The 20,821-nt window shown below is 35.0% G+C and overlaps 1 non-coding gene across 1 annotated transcript; it reads left to right on the forward strand.

Moving 5' to 3' along the window:
- Window positions 1-1,426: 1,426 nt before the first annotated feature.
- Window positions 1,427-1,499, forward strand: Trnar-ccu (transfer RNA arginine (anticodon CCU)). The gene has a single exon. It is a non-coding gene; the product is annotated as a tRNA-Arg (tRNA).
- The last annotated feature ends 19,322 nt before the right edge of the window (window positions 1,500-20,821 follow it).

The raw sequence follows: 20,821 nt of genomic DNA on the forward strand, positions 1-20,821 counted from the left end.
TTAAGAGCACGGCAATACTTCAAGCCGGCCCACATTCTAGCGCTCTACAAAGCGCAGGTCCGGCCACTCATGTAGTATTGCTGTCGTCTCTGGTCTGGCGCACCGAAGTATCTGCTCGATCCATTTGACCGCGTGCAACGTAGAGCAGCTCGAATTGTCGGGGACTCAGTGCTCTGTGAACGGCTGGATCACTTGGCGTTGCGTAGAGACGTTGCTTCATTGTGTATCTTCTACCGCATTTATCACGGGGAGTGTTCCGAAGAGCTGTTTAACTTGATTCCTGCCACCGAATTCCACCTTCGCACGACACGCCACAAATTAGGATATCATCCCCACCATCTGGATGTATGGCGGTCCTCCACAGTGCGGTTTTCAAGGAGCTTTCTCCCTCGTACTACAAAGCTGTGGAATGAGCTTCCTTGTACGGTGTTTCCGGGACGATACGACATGGGTACCTTCAAAAAAAGCGCGGTGTGATTCCTGAAAAGAAGAGAATGTGGGCGGCGGTGATCACTTAACACCAGGTGACCCGTACGCTCGTTTGTCCTCCTATTCCATAAAAAAAAACTAGTTATAATTTCTGCAAATCAGTACAAAAAACGAAATGAAGGATTATACTAAGCTTACGCTCAGCTATTTTTTCCATAAGTAAAGTCTGAGCAGAATCTAAGTACGCTATAGATCTCAGCCAAGCCACAGAGTTCTACCGCAACTTGGCAAAAATGAAATTCCTGTGAAATAGCAAAATAGATAATAAAAGTAAATAAATACTTCGATTAAATAAATGTATAAGTAACCTTAAACAAAACTATTTGTATTTTTTTTGTAAGCATAAAATGGCAATTTCGTACTTAAACAACTAACTTTATGTAACTGCCTGAAAACAAAACATAATATACAAAACACAATGTAAACAAGGTTTTTTTATAACTTTGTATTTGCCGGCTAGATTATGGGGCAACGGTGCCTATTTGTGCCGTAAAGCAGTTATGTGTAAACATTAATGTGTTTCACTCTGACGGGCGCTAGTGAAATTACTGGGCAAATGAAACTTAACGTTTCAGTCTCAAGGTGCCGAGCGCAATTGTAGTACCGCTGAGAATATTTGGGGTTTTTCAAGAATCTTGAGCGGTACCTACTGCATTGTAATCGGCAGGGCGTATCAATTACCATCAGCTGAACGTCGTGCTCGTCTCGTCCCTTAATTTCATAAAAAAAAATATTAGATATACCTACCAACGTAAAAGAAGGGTTAATAAGACAGTCGCATGTAATGAATAAAAACAAGGCCATTGGCGAAGTATTATAAGACTCTATATTCAAGTCTGTAGTCATTCTCATCAAATCTGAAGTATTTAAGAGATTCTAATTAAAATCATATCCTAGTAAGCATAGTTAGATAAATAATTTCGCCATGTCATGACAAGCCCCTGTGGCCTAATGGATAAGGCATCGGCCTCCTAAGCCGGGGATTGTGGGTTCGAGTCCCACCAGGGGTAGTTAGTTTTTGACTTTTGTGAATTTTTTTATATTTTTTTTCTTTAAGTTTTTAAACTTTTATTTATGAGATTAAAGATAACACTATATTATAGTATTTATGATTTAAAGGTTTTTCTCCTGTTTCTATTTTATATTTGTATGGAAAAGGAGGACAAACGAGGTTAGGGTCACCTGGTGATCACCGTCGGCCACATTCTACATGAACATCATTGTAATCACAGGATCGTTGCCGGTCTTTAGGGAAGGTGTGGTGCGTGTGAACGCTTTTGTTTCCGTTTCAATATTTTTTTATTATCCTGGTGTTCCTGATTAGGCTACAAAAGCAAAATATAAAAAAAAATTGTCATAGATCGCTGATACGTGGACTAATTTTCAAGTAAATCGATACTATTAAAGTGAGTGAATCACATTAGAAGTTCTAGGCGTAGTCGCAGAGTGCGGCAACTCATACTACGCCCAAGTGGGCATACTCGAGCCAGTCTCGATCAATGCGTGCCGTTGATATGCCACATAATTTTACAAATTTTTATACTATAATATATCCTTGTGCAAGTACAGAAAAATTGAAAATGTAAGTAAATAGTTAAAACCATGATGTATCAATCCACAAACACTGTAGTAAATAAAGGTATTATGCGAAAATCTTATGAACTTAGGTTTTATTTAAAGAGAATAAGCAACGAGGAAAGTAAAGTTCCTATCCCCTAAAGGAGTTGTGGGACATTCCCAGTACAAGGAAGCTTCAGCCAATAAATTGTATATTATCAATATGATGTACCTTTGAAATTTACGAAATTTTTTATATTCGAATTTTAAATAGAAAATATGCTTATAGCAAAATATTAATCTGGACGTTGATATTTATTGTACTGGGTACCACTTTAATAACAATTAGTGATATTCATTTTACATGCTTTTTATTAATTTTACCTGTTTGTATGTTTGTTTGTAACCTACTCACTTTGGCGCGATTTTGGCCCACTTTAAAAGGCCAGATTTCGTTCGAACTTCGGATCTTCAAGGACCGATTACAATACATTAATTTGATAAAATTATTCCGTTTTTTCAATTTGCAAAATAAGATTTTTGTTAATTTACATAATTTTTTCATCTATCAGGCATCTATAAGGCAGGAATTAATGTTCATTTTAAATTTCCACAATTATCTTTTTCACCAAAGCGTGTTTTTAGTTTTTTTTAAACTACTTTTATTATTTATATTAAAAATCGTATTCTCAATGACAGTGTTGTATATATTGATAATCTATCGCTTCCCTCGAACATTTTTTCTGCAGTGGTAATATCTAAGAATAAACGTTCATTAATTTGGGAGAGAGAAGAACATCTCTATTATAAAAGGAAAGTGAATATATTTTTACTGTAACCGATTTTAATTGACAGGTCGACAGTCAGTCTTGCCATTAGCTCCTTAGTAAGTATTTTGAATACTAAGCCACCAGCTATCGCACAATTATTGAGAAAACCAATTGTTCACGCATTTTCGGGCTGTCAGGTAGTCTATTTGGTAGCTATAAGGTTATTTTTAAACCCGTTTGTATGTTTGATTGTAACCGACTCATTTAGGCGCGATTTTAACCCACTTTAAACATCCAGATTTCATTCAAACTTAGTAGATATAGATAAGTACATTAATTTGATAATTTTTTTCCGTTTTTCATCTTGCGAAGTAAGAATTTTGTTAATCTATATAAATTTCATCTATCGTGTATATGACAGGAATTGATGTTAATTTAAAATTATTACGATTTCTTTAACCGATTTATCTAATTATTAGGAAATGTTCGAATACCAAAGAGAATTTTTAATTCAACAACGCAAATTAAGTGTAAGGACTCTACCCACTACAACGTATCATACCATGACCGTGCTATGAACGTATCAGACACGACAAGCAACACGATACGTTCTACTATGCCCACTAGAGCGTATCAATTACGTATCAAAGTCGTATGTATCGGCTTTAATGACCGGAGCGTCAGCATATCATCTCACTAGCTGACCCGGCAAACGTTGTTTTGCCATATAAAGTATAATTCACGCGCACGCAAAAATAGGTTTTCGATTTTACACCTTGTGTTACAAAATAGCAATTTTATTACGGATCCCTAATTTTGAAAAAAAAAACTTAGCCTATAGCCTTCCTAGATAAATGGACTACCCAACACTGAAAGAATCATTCAAATCGGACCAGTAGTACCAGAGATTAGCGCGTTCAAACAAACAAACAAACACTGCAGCTTTATAATATTAGTATAGATTATCATCCGCGTGACATGCCCGTGCGTACGTGTGTCTACTTGAACCAATGGTAACAAAATGGCTAAAAGAAAGAGAAGAGTGGCAACGCGTTTATAACGGCCATCTTACGCGGTTATAACGCGGGTGCTCACCGTTTCGCCGCCTTGTTGTTTGCGCGCACCGGTGTGGCAACGTCGCGTGTCATGCACAGAGCGTATCGCTACCGGCAAAATATTCTCGCCAACAATACTTGCCGCTCCGTGCATGGCACGCTACATTGCTGGTCGGTAACGGAACGGGCTAGTGGGCATGGTCTCATACTTTTTAATACAGACAATATTTTTTTGCGTGACACGTTCATAGCACGGTCATGGTATGATACGTTGTAGTAGGCAGAGACCTTTAGTTTAACAAAAACTAAAAAAACACGCTTTTATCAATAAACCAAACTAAAAATTATAAAAAGCGTGCTGTATAGTTTTAAGCTATTGCATAGCTTCTATCGCGGGCCTTGAGCGTGGAGACCGAATCCAGAAATTCCGTAACGAAAATAACCTAACACTTACTTACTAGATGTATATAGATATTTCGCCACAGTCATTACAGTTGCTGTGGAACAGCGGTTATCACGTATGCTTTTTGAGCAGAAGTTTTTTTAATTTTTATTTAGTTTCACCTGTACCGTTGTCTGTCTGTAATCAAATCTTGCAAGTTAAATTTCACTCACTTCCCGTTTTCTTTTTTTAAATTAATTTTATCAAAAAAAAACTGCATAAATAAAATAAATAAATAATTATAATTGCATAAGTTGATAAAAAATGCTATGCAATAGCTTTACCGCGGCAGTCCCCGCCTACCACACGTCTGTTTTTTTTTAACTAATATTTATTATTAATATGTATTAGTAATGACAAAAGGTCACACCGATTTTATTTATTTAGATGTGTCGACACAGAACCGTCGCACCCAAGTACCTACATCAATAACATCAAAGTGTGACTGTGTTTGTAGGCCTGCGCATAAAATGCAGATAGGTTGATCGTAGTGTGAGTTAGTCTGCGACCTTGAAAAGGGTCGGTTGTCTGAAACCCTGTAGCTGAAAATGCGACGGCCGGGCGAGGAGTGTGAGTTGTACCTACAACGTCGATAATCACCCCGTCACTAATACCACAGAGTAGAGATGCATACTAACGGCTAATAATTTGGCGCGTGGCAAAAATAGGAACTAATAATTTATTACAAGTATTTAGTAGTAATATTAATATATTTGTTTACATAATTAAGATATAGCATCCAGCGTTATTTATCAACATTATTAAGTTGTTATAGCCTTTTTCTACCGAAATAATATTGTGATAATATAACGTTTAAAAACCAGAAGCGCCCCCATTATAAGGGCCAACTAACGCTTGGTCTATTGTGAATCTGAACCCTACTTCAGACAAACACTACAGAATATCACGGCGTGAAGCTGTCAATTTTCTTCCAGAAACATCTCTATGCAAATGTGGAAGGTTATAGCATCTTTTACCAAATTTCCGCCTGAATAAAGCCGTTTTAATAATACATTATAGTCCAGGATCCAAGTTCCAGTTTTGCATTTGATTACCATCAAGCAAATTTTCCGTGAGTAGCATCATTTTGAAGAGACGCCCAAAAATTACCTGTACGTAAACTCTGGTTTTTAGTACGTAATAGGGGTAGCAGGGATAAAAATATATTGATTTGTTGATTCTCAAAAATTTATTACTGGGTTTTTTTAAATAATAATTTAGATAATTATCATCAGGTTTAACAAAAAAGAAAAAAAACCAGTAAGTAATAAATTTTTGAGAATCAACAAATCAATATATTTTTATCCCTGCTACCCCTATTACGTACCAAAAACCAGAGTTTACGTACAGTAAATTGTTGAGCGTCTCATCAAAATGAAGCTACTCACGGAAAATTTGCTTGATAGTAATCAACTGTAAAAATGGACCCTGGATCCTGGACTATTACCCTTATTATGTTATTAATTTCTGATAGGTATTAGAATAAGAATAAAATTTCAAGTAAATGAGAAAATCATAAAAATTTAGTGCCTCTGAAAACGAGATCTGGAAAGGTCTTGAAACGTCGGGTTAACTAAAATAAAAGAAAATTAACTTTTACGCAAAAATGTAATGTAAAAACACAGCAATTACTCGCGTTTTAATACTATAAATTGTTTTATTAAAAAAATATGATTTTGTAGATAGTACCTACGTGGATCAGGTCGTTCCCTACCCTAAAATATGGTCGAGGGAGGCGTCTGCTACTTGCGTGATGCTCGTAAGCGGTTGCTACTGGTGGCTGGATGATTCTGTTATCGGAAACTCTACTTCATGTTGTAAACAATTTCATCGAGTTAATATTTTATTAACTTCATATAATACATTTATTTATTTAGAGCAGGATATTATGTGTAGTATCTCTAGATCTATTTGAAATATTTCCTTCTGTATACAATAGACGAATTTATAAGGAATAACTAAGTTATTATGCATTAGATGATAAAACAAAAATTAGAAAAAAAAGCCATTTATTTCCAGTAAATTTACATTTCTTAGACTCTATGTATGTGTTAGTTTTCTTTAGTTTAATTTAAGGTATTCATTTCTCTCTTACTTAATGCCTGTATTCTCATCACTGTTGTGTTTTTCATGACAGACCATTTCCTTGACCTAAATGAATAAAGTAATTTTGTTTTAAGCCTATCAAAGCATTTGGCGAATAGTTACTGGTCTTGGTTTTGATTACACAATTTTATCAATTAATGATAACACAATTTAATATATATATATATATATAAGATCTATAGTCAGTCTCAACAGATAAACAAAATACCTACCGCACACATACACACTTATAAATCTCTTTTGTTAGGAAAACAAAGTCGCTGAAAATCGAATTAGGTAACTAAAGGACAGAAAGGTCAACGCCAAAATGTGCCAGTTCTAATTGAGTTTTAATCTTTTTGAGGTTGTGAAGTTAGCAGGCCTAATGTATGTATTTAAGTGGTAATACAAATTAAGGATTATTTTAAAAGTACTTTATTATTTGTTATGGAGCTGGTCGCTTATTTAAAAGAAATTTAGCTTATAGTTTTTGATTAGGTATTTTCAGCAGTATCCAAAAAATATAAATCTGATATTATTGGATCAAGAATCGCGTCCACGTTGAAAAATATACGAAATTCCTTATAATATTAATGTAAAAATTAATTTAATATGAGAGTGATGTCTGAGCCAGTCTCATTGCTAGTAATCTGCAAGGTGGGTGTTTTTTTGGTCGTTTATTTCAAACATAATAAAAATCAAAATCTAAATTGAGTCAAAATTAAAAAAGAAAACAACTAACAATGAGTTTTTCTATAATACGAATGTAAAGAAAATTCCAAATCATCACTTTGTTCTGTGTTTAGACCGACGTTCTATTGTTTTTTTATTTCTTCGATAATGCGACATTACCTACCCAATCATTTTGATTGTGTCAGTGACACCATTATGATATCCAAAATTAATATCCTCCAATTAGTAAACTCCTTCAAAAACAAGAAGTCGGTACTCCCAATCTTGGTATTTCCTAAGCCCAGTCACGTACCCATTCAAGGATTAATTATATAACGAACAAGAGTATGCGCTGAATTATCATTACAAGAATTAATAAAATAATTATGATAATTATAGTTATATTTTTATTTCTTGTGAATTAATCCAATTATTACACACTACCGGTATTTTCTAATGCACGCCATCTATGATACCAACATTAAACTGATTTTAATCGAACCGCCTGAACATGTTCATTAGACTAAGATATTAATTTTTAATATATGTTGCTAAATTGTAACATTAAATAATTGTGTATTAGCACGTATTAGTTAGGTATTAGTGATATAAATATAATGAATAATAATATAATTTTTACGAACTAAGAAAGTGGAAGCGAAATGTTTTACTAATCTATGATCTCCAAGGTGTGCGTTTCAAGAGTGCGCAAGTTTCGAGCAAAGTGTGCACTATTATATATTCTTTGGCAAAAGTTAAAATTATAAATCAAATGTTGAGGTTACAATAATAATATGAAAACTGAACTGGCTGATACGATACACTTTCCGAGAAGATGTAGTATTACATGATATTCAAAGGGTTTCATGCCATTATCAAGCAAAAACGAGCACATAAATAAAGTATTTTTTAAACAAAAATATTTAATTAAATGATTTATTTTAAAGTGAATGTATTATTAAATATGCTGTGAATATTTTAAGCGTCTACCTGTTGCCGTTCTTAATATCCAAAAACAAGCAAAAGAAGCCCGTTCTTCTCAGGTCTGAAACATACTATTACGAATGGGTTGTAGTTTATTACGTTCAATAATGAGTGATTTTAAATCCTATTATGAATAAAAATATTTGTTAGTATTTCAAAGACTTAACATCTAATATCTCAAGGCGATTACAATTGGGATGCCACACAGAATTTCGAGATTTCAAGAATCCTGAGCGGATCTTTATTGTAACAGGCAGGGCGTATGACTAGGTTATCTTGATTAACTTTCTCAAAACAAAACTACTAAGCCACGTTATTTTAGTCAAGGTGTCATTTTGTTATAATTCAGAACAGCTTTCAAATGACGTCATTGTACATATATTTATGTTTAAGTCTACGTTTGTCTACGTATCATTGTTGTGGGGTGGGTAAAGGTTCCCACCCTGGCAGGAGTTGGGGGTTGCAGGCGTTACGAGTTGGATAGGCCGTCCTATCAAAGTCACCGGCGTTCAATGAACGCGGCTAGAGGTCGCTAGCATCGAATATTCCTTTACCCTTGGGCTAGGCCGTTCAAGTGCGTCCACAGACTGAGACGAAATTTAGACAGTATTGTCATTGTTTATATTTGCGCTTCCCTGCTTTCCACAGCTCGCTAGAATTTGTAAACTCAATTAAAACTTGAATCAGGTAACATTTTAGGTATTGCGGTGTAGTCAGTTGATTAGACATTTGATTCATCCAGTGAATTTTCAAATGGAGTTCTTACATTGTCTCTTATTCACCAAGATTATTTCAAACATTTGAGTGAATGCAGCAATGTATATATTATTATGGTGTAATTTGTACGTACATCATCTGATAGTTGATACCCACACTCGACGACTCATTAAACCCAGCTGTTAGTGACCTTGATAAAGCTAGAGGTCACGCCTGTGAATGCTGGTAGGTACAAAAAATTACATGATGCATATGGATGTATGTTTCCGAGTCATGGATGTTTATATGTATTGAGTATTTAATATCGTGAATATATGTATTATGTTTGGCATCAAAAGTGCTAGGCTATAGCTTGTTTGGGGCAAAATAATTTATATAAAAGTGTGTCAATATAAAAAAATACTCTCTTGCAACAAATACCAGAAGAATCACAGCAGTGTTGCCGTCATTTCATACGAGTACTATAATTCACCATCCACCATATTTCTCCAGTGGGAGGCGCCTTTGCACAGGATGCCGGCTAGATTATGGGTGTGGTACCCATAATCTAGCCGGCTAAATATAAATAAAATAATCTAACGGCATCACTTCTGCCGTGTAGCAGTAATGTGTAAGCATTACTGTGTTTCGATCTGAAGGCAACCGTAACTGGACAAATGAGACTTGACATCTTATGTCTCAGGGTGACGAGGATTTTTGGATTTGCAATAATCCTGAGCGGCACTGTATTGTAAAGGGCAGGGCGTCTCAATTACCATGAGGTGAACGTCCTGCTCGTCTCTTCGCTTATTTTCATTAAAAAAAAACATTTATTAGTGACCGGTATTCATCTCAAAAACCGCTATAGTTTGGCAGCTGAAAGTACGAGATAGTAAGAGAGACTGTTAATGCGGATTGTGTTCCAATAGGCTAGTTAATATTAATGTATAATAAGTGTATAATACTAAGATAATTTATACATTTAGATAGACCCGTTGCTGTTAGGCCACGCATGACAACAGGCTAGGTTTTGCAAGGCATGGCATTGTGTGCATAACAGCTACGTCTTACACACGCGTCACTTTGCTTCAGTGTGCGTGAGGCAAAATAGAGGCTAACATTTGACACCTGAAATTATACTGATCCTAAAGCTAAAACAGCCAAATGCGAAAGTCGCGTTTATTACACTCAGCTAAGTTTCACTTAGGTAACTAAAGTCTGAGCAAAGTCTAAGTAGGTACGCTCTATAGATCTCAGCTTAAGGCGAAGAGTAAGCAGAAAACACGCAAACATAGTGTTTTTGGATAAGTTTTGTGGTGAAAGTATAGCATTTGGAGCTATGAACACTACTAACTTAATCCTGTTATACATATCCTTAAGTCTTATTTGTAGGTTGCTTATGCTTGCTGTTGGTTATAGTTAACACTGCCGAGCCTTTTTGAGCTTCCACTTTTCTTTGAAGTTAAACAAGTTTTTTGGCATGGCGTGACGCATTTTTTGGTACTTCTCTCAGAAAATTAATTCTTATAGCTTATACCTTTTTGTGTAGGTTCATTTATTCAGATTAGTAGTGAATAACGAGGATTGTAAGCATATAAACTGTTTTCCACACAAGAATTTTGAAAATATTGGCTTTGTTACATAGATGGCGGGCCGGCAGCCGTGAACTCATATCGCTCAAGGTCGCTGCCATTTAGTGTCGCCTTAAGCTATAACTTAAAAGGTTTCAAGTAATTTATATCAAATTAGACAGAACAGAAATTTAACATGACAAAAATAATAATTAATTCATAACAATAGTATATTATTGGTATTAATATATACAATAACATTTTTAAGCAAAACCTTATTCTTCAAAAATATATATTTTATCCTTAAAGTTTATATTTATTTACAATAAGATACAACAACAGTTAACAGGATAAAACTATTTTCTAATAATAAGTGCATGATACTATATCTGATTCTGACATCCAATTTTGGGAGAACGCTGGGAGAAAAGACATCAAAAAGAATTAATTCTAAAGGAATCAATTTTGAGAAAATAAATGCCTTTTTATGCCGCTTAAAATTGTACACAGCTTTCACCAAATACAATAAGAATTGAACAACAGAGATTATATTATTATATTAATGAGATTTTAATTTACCAAAAAATAATGGAATGTAAACTAGCAAATTTCTTATCAGCACAAAATTTTACGAAATTGTCTACAAATTCTCATAATGGGGTTGTTTTGAGATATCTTATTATTTGAGGAATCAATCGAAAATAGGCACAAGTCGTATTGCCATTTAGCAAATCTTCATTTTATTCTAAGAAGTATTAAAAACAAAATTTTAACATTGCACACCAGAATTACAGTCATTACAAAAATAACACAATAATATTTTCTTTACTTTTAAGCGCCATCTGTTGGAAAACCAGTAATTTTATATGGCACGCAAGGTATGTAGCGTATCTTAGCTCTTTAATCATTGAATAGATGGCGACTTTTAGTAAAATAAGTAATCATAATATTGGGTATTGAAAGCTTCTAGTAAAAATTGAAAGCCTTTAACCACAAAGTCAGGATGGATACTATGTATTTATTGCTATTAAGTAAATGTATATTAACAATATTTAATTCATGCTTAAACAAAGCATTAACGTAAAATTACTTAGTAATATACAAATGAAACTATTTTTTTTACTAGAGTTTAATAAATTTTTAACAAGAGAAAAATCATGGCGTTAAAACAATGCTACTTAATTTTAATAATGAGGAGATAAAAGAGAATGAACACAGCACAGGTTTGATACAGGTTAGCAAGTAATTACTTCTTTTGTTTAGCCTATTTTTGTCGACATTTGTCTGCAATGATCATTGTTGTCTTTAGTGTTCACGATTTGATTCTTGGATCATTTATACGTTTAGATAGACAGCTGTGAATACGTTGCAAAAAAATTGAGGTTGACAGTTAACCTCTATTTTAAGCAATGCACGCACACTAACACAAAGTGACATACAAATCGTGAGTGTGAGTGCTTGTCACGCACTCTAAAGCAATTAAAGTGGCCTGTTTTCATCGTTTGTGTAGCAGCAAGAGGCTGTATTCAGACGTATAATTTAAATAAGGTTTTATTCCTGAATTATTAATTTTGTCATTATTTTCTTATTTTCAATAAATTCTTTATATCACATGAGAGAGATCTATTTACGCATGAGACGCGCATTTTTTAAGTAATTTTCCAAAATATAAATGTTATCATGTCGTACGTACCTAATATTTTTTGTTTGCTAATCCTTTACTCCTAACTCCGTCATAGGACCATTTACTATCGACCATCGTGAAATTTGAAACAACAGTGCGAATCAGGAACAGGTATTGCTCCGCAATACCTGTCGTTAAAGCATTGTTTCACCTAATAAGTCGACATCGTGTATGGTACTAAAAATATTTTAAAACATAATTTTATATCTATTTCCGACTGTGGTTCAAATCCAACATGATGTACCTCCAGAGAGATCAAAACAGCATACTCAGGGTTCATCGATGCCTTTGGTACGCTCAAAACTCGGAAATCCATGAGTTACGAAGATAAACGACACTCAATCAACTATAAGGCTCGTCTGATGAACGACAACTCACCTAATCCCCTTATCCAGCATGCTCTTGCAGCCAAACCAGATGAGGAGATTCAAGAGAGGCAATGTGCAACCTAACTAAGGGGAGTGGAGCAGTGGCTACTCCTCGCCAAACTTGACCCCCTTGTAATTCATCTGATTATAGTCCTGAGGACTGATCGCAGGTCTAAATGAGAAAAAAAATATGTCTAAGGAAAATAATGATTAACGGGCGTAAAGGTGAATTCATGTCATTACTGCCACCCACACAATTTTGATTATCCAACTTTTTTTTTTGATTTTCATTCACTCTTATGAAGTTTAAAAGGGAAGGGAGGGCTGCCGGTGTCTTAACAGGCTGTTAACGCTTTTTTGGTTCTCAGCATTATATGTCGTATCGTCATGGAAACACCTCGCAAGGAATTTCAAAGCTTGGGTGCACGTGGTAGAAAGTTTCTTGAAAACCTAGGAGGTACGTTACACATCCAGGTGACAGACCTGACCCATTAGGATATAAAGGGCACTCAGCGCCCACTAAAGTTGGACGATGTTAATAAAAAAATACAATAGGTACCCATTGATTTCCTTAATAATAATGTTGTTGATGCCAACACTGGCAGTAGATTAAGAAATCCAGAAAATTTGGTCATGAGATATGAAATACTATGTTATGGTTGCAGTTTTTGTGTCTAACTTAAATTATTGACCTCTTTTTTCTTATAACTTGTACTACTGTACTCCTACAAGAGTCAGAGAAAACAGTTTCTTGGAAATAACTGCAATGAGTTGAATTATTAGTTAGATATACTGTATAGTCCGGGGCTGCTCAAATTCGCCCCTGATGGTAAAAATGTTATGTAAGTTTGAAACGTGTGAGGCGAAGGTGGAATTAGGCGGCAGGGTCAAAAAGATCTTCGAAACATTTCTCGAGAAAAAGGCGGTAGAAGACACCCACTGAATTGGCGTCTCTGCGCCAAGTGATCCAGCTGTTCACAGGGTCTCTGGTTCAAGCTTATACTTAGTTGTACCAGACCGGAGAATAAATCTATTGATTTTTGTTAAAGTTCATTAGGAGGTCGTAATGAATTGAGGTTAATTCAAATATTCTTATTCAAAATTGGACTTAAATCATTTATCGAACGTCATAAACTATCGTACATTATTATTAAACAACCTGATGACGTTCTCCCCATTTCCAGTGTGCGGCATTAACAATTAAATCATTTATGTTATAGTAACCTATACCACACAAACGTTTTTCAGCAATTCTTTTGGATTGCGTAGCACATTTTTTCTGTACTTGTTGTACATTTGATAAAATGACGTTTTTTTGTTCACTGATAATCTTGATAATAATTGCTAAGTTATTATAAATATTTTATTGATTTACTGTATGAATTCAAACATCAGAGGTCAAATAACTTAGAGTAGGAAGACGGAATACAGGTTAGCCGGGCAAAGTGTAGATAGAGAACTTGCTGGACATACGGCAATAAATTCTTCCAACAACTATTTTAAACATAATTAATTGATTATTCATATTATATTTTCTGTTGTTGATGTAAAATTCAGTCTACAAATTACAATTTTACAATTATTTACAATACAAGATTTGTTTTAGGGGCGTTAACGGTGGCTATATTTTTTCATCGATTTTGATACTTCAAAACCAGGCAGACACTTCAAAGATCACCGATCAAAAGTACCGTTTGAATTTTGACGATTGTTTGCTGACGTCATGTAGCTAACAGCTGACAAGGTTCCGACTGATCCACATTGAATGAACAACGGAAAACGAAAGGTTTTCCTTTTAATTGGCGCGCCCAATATACTCTTTATGTTTGTTACGTTTCCCTGCGAGATCGAATAATTAGAAATGAGGAAATCCGTAGGAGAACCAAACTCACCGACATAGGTCATGGTTGGGAAACTGAAGTGGAAGTGGGCAGGGCACATAGCTCGACGAACAGATGGTTGTTGTGACAGGAAAGTCCTTGAACGGCGATAACGTACCGGAATAGGTAGTGTTTGTAAGCCCCACACAAGATGGACTCACGAAAACGAAGGAATCTTTGGGGGAGGCCTTTGTCCAGCAGTGAACGTCTTCCGGCTGAAATGATGGTGGAACGTGCGAGGGTTATAATATTAATTATAATAGTAATAACTTGTCCATCATCAGCTTAGGAAAGTCAAAACAGCACAGCGAAACATGGAATTAATTTTTTTAAACAAAAGGTTAATGGATAAGATACCAAATAAGAATAAGACAAAAAAGTAGGAAGGAAGGAGTACTCTCGACCCGATCAACAGCTGACAAAATATTGTGGAAGAAAAAGGGGGAGGCCTTCGCCCAGCAGTGGGATGAAGTATAAACTAGAGTATCGGTTTTGTATAGTTTAAAGAAGTTTTAAGGCTTAAATTAATAAATAAATAACTTTTCCAATCAGAATCTTGCACTAATTTTTTGCAACTATTCTCAATAGCTGACAAATACATTTTCACATTGATGATTATACAATACAATCATAATTAACCCTCCATTCCCAAGGCCCATAATGTTTGATTACGAAACAATTCAACAATCAGATTTTTTGTCAGTCACACATTCTTCTCATAAACTGATTTGTACGTTTTCTCTTTTACTTCACTATAACTCTTTTACTTCATTACAACTGCAGGCGGTTATTACGGCTTGGCATTTCACTTATTCAATCAACAACAAAAGTTATCAATTTTTTTTAAATAAAGATCATAAGGGTCATATGTAAGAAAACTTTCAGTCATACAAGCATAATGCAACTTTGTGCCAGACTAATAGTACCACTTTAACGAAACTGCAACTGGAAAAGATATATATGAAGAAACACGACCTCAAGGTGTTTTTTTCCGATTCGATATGAACTTCTTGTTGCAACACAAATGATTCTTGTTGCAAATGTTTGGCAACACGTTCCAATCCTACTTATTTTATGGCCGCCATCTTGTAAAACAAATTTTTTTAAAACGTTTGTGGTTTCAAATTACAGTAAATTGGTAATAAAGCCCTATCAGTTTTTTATTGTAAATATTAAACAAAATAGAAGATTATTGCTTTTTGTGACCAAATTTGCATAGTGACAATACTCCTTACTCCACCAAAGAGTAATTATCATTAACTTTTCAAGCCATTGACTACTATGGCTTTTAGATTACAAATAGAGTGCTGACGTCTCTACTTCAATCGTATAAAAATAAAAGCGATACTAAACAAAATTACAACATTTGTATTATTCCCTCCATCAAATCGCGACCGCTGTGAGGAAGTGTTTCATCTTTCAATTTGAAAAAACTGCAATTTTTTGGACAGATTCTTTTTCGAATTCTAAATAGCGGAACAAATTGGCAGTTATTCAAATGCGTAAGTAACTTGCTGATTTGTGAGACAATTTTGACACAGTGCAGTATCAGAAGTGATCTATGAACATTAACTAATTGTAAGCACTTGCAAGTTGTGCTTAGAGTCTAAATTAGAGTTCTTCGAAATGCAATCACTTAATGGATATAATTCATCCAAAATATTAGTAAATGTATCAACATACGAATACTTTATGCATTACGTGACATGTATTTTGTGAATATGACAGGAATGTACTTTTAAAAGATATAAATTAGATTTAAGTATAGAATACAATTTTTGTTTATTGAATAAATTCTTGCGAATTAATAAAATGAATAAAATATAGAATATTTATACCTACGTATTTATGCACATTTATTTGCAGTGTGTGTAAGGCTATCCTCATAAACAAAATAAAATCACTATATTTGTCTAGGTCAAGGAAATGCTACATATTATGTTTTTTTTTCTTTTAAGTTTTTGTTTTTTAATTTATCACCACTTTGTAAAAGGTTGAGCTGAGAAAAAGTGGCAAGAAACTCATTGTCACTCCTTTCAATCAACATTTGTAGGTTCATCGTTTTACAAATTATTTTAATTACTAGATAATATGTAAAGTGATGCAACAAAAATACTCAAACGTCAAATACTCTAAGCCTTACGGCCGTCCCAATATTCAGTCTATCTCTTACTTGAGATAAAAATCGTAGCTATCGTTGACTTTTCTGTCCCAATAAACTTATCTACGGTAACTCACGCTGTCTGTCAATGGGACGACGTATAGCTTACCAGCGATTGAAGTTTGTATGGAAATTGCAATTCACGCATCCCATTAAAGGGGATAAGAATGACTTATCGGGTATATTGCGACAGCTTCAGATTATTGACAGCTAATTTCTGACAGTAGTAGATAGTATATTGAGTACGGCCGTTAGACGAGCTTAGATATTGTTAAGAGTAAATTATGTACCTACTAACATTATGTGTTAAATATTTAATTTGTGTTTTAATTCATGGAGTAGCTTATTAGATATTAACTCTTCATGTAACAAAGGAATCATAATGAAATTGAATCAATAATTTAATATTCATAGGTTACGGAAACGCGTCTACTATTGGCCCGTGTGTTTACAACGAGAACACTCTTATATAATGACGTAAGCTGTGTGGATCGGTCGGTCTTGGTTGCTGCAAAGTGTCGCAAACGTTGGTGCAAACGACGTAGATCCTGCTTTATTATGTCATACTTTCACAGCTGTATGTTAAGCCGAGTAATTAGTATCGTTTTATAATGTTATTGCCCCTATCCTTTATCTTTCCGAGGTTTTAAGCAATTATCGCCTGTGATTCTCGATTCCATTTGTTCTTAATTAGTTTGTTTGTTTGCCGCAGTGCAGCCGATATTAATACCATCTTTGTGCGGCAGAAGAGGGCTATTCGCGCTATTTACAACCTAAGTCCTACACAATCGCAGAAAAATTTGAGGAAATAATTTTTTTTAATATTGAATGTTAATATATTCGCGATAATGTTATGTATGTGCATAGGCACAGCGAATTTGCAAGAAACTAAGATAATCATAATGTTAGCACCAGGACCAAACATAAACTTGCTATGCCTACTACTCGGTTAAAGTAAATCTTTTATTGGGCCATCTATATGCTTTTACAACATGATCCCAGAAAATGTGCAAACCAAATGTGTCAATTAAATTCAATAGTATTGTTAAAAACGTTTACGTCGTAAAGACGTAATAACACAAACCTTTCTTAATGATACAACAGATAGGGATGGAGCGACCGCCCTTATTCTATTTACTATTTTTTATTGTACAAATAATTATATGTATACTGTCACGAAGTTATATACATACAAAAAAAGAAAAAGTCCCCTGAGTTTATCTTATGGAAGAGGAGGACAAACGAGGGTACGCGTCACCTGATGTTAAGTGATCACCGCCGCCCACATTATCTTGCAACACCACAGAAATCACACGAGCCGACCTTTCAGAAATGTGTACGCGCATTTTTTGAAGTTACCTATGTCGCATCATCATGGAAACACCGCATATTCATAGCTCAGAAGCTCATTCCACAGCTTGGTTGTACGTGGAAGAAAGTTCCTTGAAAGCTGCACTGTGGAGGAACGTTACAAAACCAGATAGTGGGGATGTTATCCTAATATGTAGCGTGTAGTGTGAACGTGGAATTTGGTTGCAGGAATCAAGTAAACAGCTCTTCAGAACACTTCCCGTGATAAATGTGGTCAAAGACACACATTGAAGCGAAGTCTCTGCGCAATGCCGGATGATCTAACCATTCACAGAGCAATTTGAGCTACGACGCTAGCAATACGACGAAATGTTTGCCACAACATAAAATCTAAATTTTTTTTCAATTACATTATATTATTGGACTTCATGTTAGACATTATGAAGGCGGTGAAAATTAGGTTCAAAGGAAGTTCAGTTACACAGACAGCTATAATTCAAGGTTGTATGAAGTATTTAATAGGGAAATACTATTGCGTTGAAGGAAAATATAGGTATTATCAGGCGGTTTTTCGCAACTAGACGTCTTTCGGTGTGCTTATTTTGCGTGATGGTTTGGCGACGTTGCTCTTGAATACGCAAATATACCACGAATTTGAACAGACCCTTGATGTTGCCAATGACTTCTGGTATTGGTATTTGCCATGTACTCAACCAACTCCAGGCATTCAAGTATGACATGTTCTGATCGTCACGAGGCTGTTTTTTCTGCCCATAAGGGCAAATTCAAATCAAAAAAGTATTTTATTTAGTAAAGGCAGAAAGGGTTCTGGAACCTCAATATTCATACACGAGTCCCTTATTCCCAATTCATCATTGCTGCCCGAACCATTGTGTCCTTTAATCCATTCTCTGTAGGGCCTGTAGGGCTATCGGAAAGTATGCCAATTGGGAAGTAATGTTAATGTAACTTTCTTTGTGATGATTGCATGTGCAATGCCGATACATTCTGCCAGGAAGATTATGTTGTGGGCTCTCTTCTGTGAATGATCTAGAGCCAGTATTGGTCCTATTCTTGGATTAGCCTGTGAAAATCTTTAACTCTTTTGGGTTAGGACTCTCCCAGGACTGCTTGCACAGTTGCATCTTGTATTTTGTGTCAAAAACTGCCTGGGTATCCTGTCAGTAACCACATGAATGAGCAGTTCTTATCTATAACCTCAAATACCTACAGCAATCATTACTTGGACTCGCTTCTAAACCTATCATAAACAAATAATTATTACGTAAGTATGCAAAAAAAGTAGTAAAAAGTTATAAGCATAACAAAATAGGGAATTCATGAAAGCAGAATTGACAAGTCAGGTGGACATGCATCCTATTCACAAACATGGCTCATGGCCAAGCATCATACAGTTAAATAGACCACTGTTTCTGTGAATTACTTGAATTTATCTAACAGCCAATGCATTCAATGATAGGCGTGCCAAAGCATAAACATATCATTTAGCGTTTCTCAGAAAAGCAATCAAATTTGAAAGCACTTCAGAATTTATCAACAGTAATAGGCGTCGCCTTATTGTGTTATATTGTGAGAAGCTATTGTACTTTGATTTAAAACATCTCGTGTCTATGTAATTTAACTTGATTGAATGATATGTTTATATCGTTATGGCACTACAAATAACCTTTGCTATAAAGATATATTTGTGAAAAAACATAGAATATGCAAAATGCTTACTAAAATAGACATTTTTTGGCTTACTCGGACGTATATCGTTTCCCGCGTTTATTTGCAAGGTTGCCTTGCCTGACATACGGAAAGCTTCAGAATTTTCATTGTATTATCATTGTTGTCAGCGATATACGGCCGTTCCCAATATACTATCTACAGATCTATCTATATGTATGTATCTCTAGATAAATTACTACATTCTACTGTAAGTCAGTTAGCTGTCAATAATCTGAAGCTGTCCCAAAATACCCGATAAGTCATTCTTATCACCTTGTATTGGGACGCGTGAATTGCAATTTCCATAGAAACTTCTATCGCTGGTAAGCTACACGTCATCCCATTGACAGACAGCGTGTACGGATAAGGTGAGTTTCCGTCGATAAGTTTATTTGGACAGAAAAGTTAACGATAGTTACGATTATTATCTCAAGTAAGAGAAAGACTGAATATTGGGAACGGCCGATAGTCAACATTTTGCATACTCTTGGTTTACTCTCAGGTATAAGTTTATTTGCAAGGGCGTTAGTGTTTACTATAGAAAAATGTGTGTCCGGATGTTCGAAATAACTTAATACTATATTCGGATTCAGTCATGCAATGAGGAGGGGAGATGAGAGCCATGTAAAGCCGATCGTAGTTGGAAACACTGAAGGTAAATGAGCCGGCGGACAGACCAGATGGAGTGGGTGATCAAGTGAAAGGCCCACCCTCGAGTAAGTCCTGCTCGGTTGTTAGAGATGCAGTAGACTCGCACCTATGAAGGCAGATTATAAGATCACAGCACCTACATTCTCAGCTGATGATGACCACGATCATGAGGGAACGACTGCAGAGAGAGAGAGATAATGAGACTACTAACTATCTTCCACTGCAACACTTCCCCAATCCAGCGCTAGGAACCTATAACACCGTATCTATTTTACTTTTGGATGAATTATATTATAAATACCTTTAATGCGCTACTTTTAATCCTAGCATTTTTACCTCTGGCAAGCATACAAAGTTTAATAATTCCTTTCTCTCAGATCGGTAGGCTGTTCATAAACGCAATTCACCACGTTATGACATTATATAAGTATTCTTATTAAACCATCGAAAAAATTAATTAAACTATCTTTTATTGAGTCGACAAAAGCTGCTGCATTTTTCTACGTTCTCAAAAAAAATACTAAGAAATTTTTAACATGATGCTATAAGTGCCTACATCCCTTCGACTTTTGAATATTAAGTTGGGTGGAATACGCTAATAAAAGTAAGGAATTTTAAATAAAACACTTTTAAAGTTGTTTCTTCTCGTAGTCCCCCTGAGAACGAGATCTGGAAAGGTCTTGAAACGTCCGGTTAACTAAAATAAAAATGTAA

The sequence above is a fragment of the Leptidea sinapis genome, chromosome 41 (genome assembly GCF_905404315.1).
Source record: "Leptidea sinapis chromosome 41, ilLepSina1.1, whole genome shotgun sequence".
Taxonomy (NCBI): Eukaryota; Metazoa; Arthropoda; class Insecta; order Lepidoptera; family Pieridae; genus Leptidea; species Leptidea sinapis.